We start from the raw sequence: 5,252 nt of genomic DNA, 5'->3' as shown, positions 1-5,252 counted from the left end.
AGCAAAGGAAGGCTGGGGTAAATCCAGTGACGACGCTTTCTGCCGTGCGCATCGCGAAAGCGATTTCAGGAATGTGCTGGTCCCAGTCTCTGTGGGTGGAACAATATGCTCTAAGGCTCTCCTTCACCGTGCCATTGTGCCTCTCTACCATTTGTCCTGATGGTCTGTATGGCACAGTGTGGCGGTCGGCGATCCCCCAGTGGCTTAGGAGACCTCGCCACAGTTTACTGACGAATGGCTTGCCGTTGTCACTGGAGATGGAAACAGGTGTGCCGTGTCGGCAGAAAACTTGCACCATGCACTCTATAATGGTTTTGCTGGTCGCTGTTCGTAAAGGAAAAAGTTCAATAAACTTTGTGAATTTGTCGATTATCACCAAAAGGTATTTGTTGCGTCTAGGTGTGGTGGGCAGAGGTCCTACAATGTCCACACTTAGCTCCTCCATCGGTGCAGTGGCCCACTGGCTGCTCATAAGCCCTTGTGGCTTCTGGCGGCGGGCTTTAGTGCGTTGGCACACTTGACAGCAAGGAACGTGCCTGGCGACGTCAGCTCTCATTCCCAACCAGACAAAGCGGGAAGAGACGCGTTTTAGAGTTTTTAAAAAACCTGCGTGAGCGCTTGTGGGATGGTCATGTGACATCTTAAGCGCCAATTGGCGAAGATGGGTAGGGAGCCAGGGCACCTTTCTTTCCCCGCGTAGTTGAACGAGGAGGCCGTTGGCTTCTACTTCTGTTGTTTCCGCCAAGTCCGCCAGTAGGCGCCGGTCAGGGTCATCATCAGGAAGCTTCATGCCTTCTTTAACACTCAGGAGCCTCGACAAAAGAGTGTCCTGCTTTTGCTCGTCAATTAATCTTGCTCTGTCGCTCAAGCAGGTGACATCGTCGATCAGGGACGCTGCTGCAGCTGCCTCAAAGGTGATCTGAGGCTCCGACTCTGGTGCACAGATGGGAAACAGCGTTTCAGGCAGGCTCTGATCAGGTATGTCTACCTGCTGGAGAGGTGCCCTACTGAGGGCATCTGCTGGGATATTCGCAAGCCCTCTCCGGTGCTTGATTTTGCAGTTGAAGCCCTGGAGTCGAAGAACCCAACGCTTGACTCTTGGGGAGGCCTGGTCGGTGCTGAACATCCAGGATAGTGAGGAGTGGTCGCAGTGGATTTCAAACTCGGTAAACTCGAGGTAAGGTCTGAACTTGTCTACTGCCCAGACCACTGCAAGACACTCCCACTCCTGGACGGTGTAACGTCGCTCAGATTCAGTAAGCACCCTGCTGATGAAGGACACCGGTTGCAGTTGGTCGGGGCCTTGCTGTAGAAGCACTGCAGCTATGCCAACTCCGCTGGCATCTGTTTCGACGACGAAGGGCCGATTCAGGTCTGGCAAACGCATCACCGCATCGTGAGCCAGTGCATCCTTTAGCAGGGTGAAGGCATGCTCCTGCTGGTGATTCCAGATCCACTTTCGGTCATTTCTCAAGAGATCGGTGAGAGGGCGGGCAATAATGGAGAACTGTTGGATAAAGTTCCGGTAATAGCCAACCAAACCCAGAAAGGCTTGCAGCTGCTTGACTGTGGTAGGTCGGGGGTAGTCGAGCACCGCCAACACCTTCCCCTCGTCCGGCCTACATTGTCCAGGGCTTATTACATGGCCCAAAAACTTCAGCGACTGGCAGCACACCTGAACCTTGTCGGGGTTCATGGTGAGTCCTGCTGATCTGATGCGCTCCAGGACTTCTCGGACATGTGCAACATGGCTGTCCAGCGTCTCTGAATACACAAGTACATCGTCCATAAATGCCATAGCAAATTGGTGGTTGATTCCATTCAGGACTCTGTCCATCAGCGTTTGAAAGGAGGCTGGACCACCTGCCACACCAAACGGCATCCTTGTAAACTCGAAGGTGCCCTGGTGGCATATGAACGCCGTCTTCGGAATGTCGTCCTCGCGCATAGGGATTTGGAAAAAACCCTGCGAAAGGTCAAAGCTTGAGAACCACTCCGCTCTCCCGAGTTGCGCCAGCCGCCAGTCGGTTCGGGGCATTGGATACACTGGCACCCTGGTGCGTGCGTTGAGCGGCCGGTAGTCTATGGCTAGGCGAAAGCCTCCGGACTTTTTGGCCACCAGAACAGGTGCACTGGTCCACTCACTGGTGCTCCGACGCACAAGTCCCTGTTCCCGCAAGTCTTGAAGGACACTGTCAATGATCTTTTGTTTCTTAGAATTGACGGGGCGCAACTTGCAACGAACGGGTGGACTGTCTCCTGTGTCAATTCGGTGCTTGGCAAGGGAAGTGCAGCCGGGAGTTTTGGTGAAGATTGGCCCAAAGATCTCCAACAATTTCTTTATAGGAGCATACACGCCCGGTGTCTTTGCAGAGTCTCCATCGCCTTCGGTAGCACTATGGCTGAGTGTGATGGCGCAAGTTGACTCCTCTTTGAAGAGGTTCTCCAGGGAGTACGAATATTCTTCTGCCCCAAGCTCGCTGCTTGCTTGCTTTATGGCCTTCACAAATGGAACAATGCGCTGGGGCTCTGTTCCAATTGTCCATCCCCCAAGCGCCACATGCAAGGAGATATCTGTAACTGTAAGGAAATCCCTTCCTAAAACAATGTCTCTGCAGAGGTCGGGCATACACAGAAAACGTTGTCTCCGGGAACCGGCCGCCCACCGGATCTTGCACCGAAGCGATGCAGTGGACTGGGACCATCCTGTTGCCAGTCGTAGCGTGCGCACTTCCCTTTTTTGACTAGCACCTGTGGCTTGAGCAGCTGCGATGGCCGGCCGACCCAAGAGACTGACGCTGGAGCCTGTGTCGAGCAGCGCCTTGAACGTTGATGATCCAATGGTAACGTCAAGGAGAGGCTCTTTTCCCCCGGCAGTAGTCGCCACTTGCAGCGCTCTGTCGTAGATGCTCGCCGGGACAGCATCTACCAGTGTCCGTTTCCCGGACACTGTGCTTGAAAATGGCCAGGCTGTCGGCACCTGAAGCAGAGGCCTGGACCCAAACGCCGACCCGTGGCACAGGTGCGAGCGGAGTGACCGATTCCTCCACATCTCCGGCAACGGTCGACTCCTTGTTGGCGCTGATGCCACTGAGACATCGGCCGAACTGAATCTGCAACTCCCCCTGACGTTGTGGGCCCTGAAAGCTGGTCCCTGTAGTAGGCTGGTTCGATTGCCGCAGGGTGGAGTGGCCAGCGATACGTCGATGGCATAGCGACTGCTGCAGATGACACAGGCGCTACTAGAGCCGGTGCGAAAGTAGCGGGAATTGCAGTTTCCGTCCCGGGGAAGTCGCTGTTACCTTGTGCCCGGAAAGCTAGGTCACGGGCCACCTGGTTGCTTCTTGTGGGGGGCGGCTTGTACTGAAGGCGCCGCCAGGCACGCTCGCTGAGGCCGTCCGCTGCCTTGGCGAGCTCGCTCAGATTCGCGTACTGCGTCCCTTCCGCCAAATCCTGGAGCTGGGGATGCATTTGGCGTAGCACGCGGTCGACCTTTTCTGAGTCGGGCACCTCTTCCCCGATTCTTTCGTAAAATTCGGCGATGGTGTAAATGAATTCCTTGAGGTTCTCCTCGGGGTGTTGAGTGCGGTGTCTCAACTCGTCCTTTAGAAGTGGCTTGGCGTCGATTGAGGCAAACTCGGCACGAAACGCCGTCTTGAAATCATCCCAACTGCCGAAGTTACCGATAAAACGCCACCATAATTTGGCGCTCCCATCCAGTGCAGCCGGAACGACCTGGCTGAGACGGTTTTCAGTGGTGACTCCCGTAATCAAGCAAAAGTTTTCTAGCCTCTCGATAAATTCTTCGGGCGACTGTCGATCACTGAAGCCTGTGAACTTCGGCAACTGCGCCGCAATTCTCGGCAGAGGGCCGCCAGACGGGTGGACTGCAGCCGCGCTCACCTCGGGTTCGTTGGCTGGGGGCACTGCAGCAGTCAGTAGCAGTTGGCGCACTTGAACAGAAGCTCGCTCCCGCTGCATCACGGATCCGTCGGTTTGTCTCAAAAGGCGGGCTATCAGTTCATCTGGCACCTCCAGGTTGTCCATCTTCGATCCCGGACGGGCCCCCACTTGTTAGGATGGAACCTTTACTGTCCGTCCTTAATCCCAGAACCTAATTGCACGTTCCCCCGGTCCGTCCTCGTCGTCTTTCCCATTCCGTGTTCGTCCTCTCGCGGCACGTGCCGCGCACGTGCGCCTGGCATAGTCCTTCGCCAGACACTCCTCACAACGTCAAGGATGACTGGCCACCATCAGCTCTCTCTGAACTATGCAGCTGAACATATGACGCACAAGCAAATGAGCAGACGCGATCAAGCCACGAAAGGCAGGGTTGGCTCACTTGCTCTAGCAGAAGCATAGCAGCGGCATTCCCTTCGCTGACCAATGCTTGTTGAAATAAATCGCTCTCGAGCTGGCATGTGGCACCCAGGCTAATTATTCGTTAACCCTAAATGGGCACCATCTGGAAGGTTGGATATCTCAAACTTATTAAGGATGTCCCGAACTGAATGAACCTACTTATATGAAGGAAACCCGTAAAAAAATTACTCGCACAGGCGTTCGTAAACGGGCAGGAAGACAGACACAGAAGTTTGTTTTCAAATCTCCTAGAAGTTTATTATGCACAGCTGTCCCGTAGATAAGCACAAACGTGGAAGCGCTCTGCGAAATGTAAAAATGTGCTTCTAAGCTTTTATACTGCTGAGAAGATTGCAAAGCATACAAGAACAGGGGTAATTCGAAGGTATACATTGCCTATTCTCCCGGCAGCTAGAAAATAATTTCCTGAAATTCTACCTGCAAACGCCTCTCATTGGCGGTGGATTGAAGTACTGTCTACCGATGGTAGAAACTTTCTCATTGGCAATTACTATTTTCCGCCGATGTTTGATCACATTATTTTCTGTTAGCATATCAACTTCCTGGAAGAAAGAATCGACTTCTCTAAATTTCGAGTGCACATGTATGGCGATTTCAACCTTCCTGGTTACCATTGGGAGTCAGGCAGCTTCTTAGTCAGTCACACGAACACAGGGTTGAAGCTACTTTGTCTGTTAGACTTCGTTCATTTCAATGGTTTTGAACAATGTAATACTGTACGCAACTGTTGTGGAAACATACCTGACCTTGCCCTGGTCACTTCGGCTGTTGATATCAGTCTTTCCAAAGCTCCGCTATCTCGAGTAGATAACTATCATCAACCTTTTATTGTATCATTTTTCTTCCCACTTGCCAAGCGAATTTTCCAT

The sequence above is a fragment of the Ixodes scapularis genome, unplaced genomic scaffold (genome assembly GCF_016920785.2).
Source record: "Ixodes scapularis isolate PalLabHiFi unplaced genomic scaffold, ASM1692078v2 PGA_scaffold10__122_contigs__length_95168666, whole genome shotgun sequence".
Lineage (NCBI taxonomy): Eukaryota > Metazoa > Arthropoda > Arachnida > Ixodida > Ixodidae > Ixodes > Ixodes scapularis.
The sequence above is the reverse complement of the archived record's forward strand: the minus strand, read 5'-3'. Positions refer to the sequence as shown.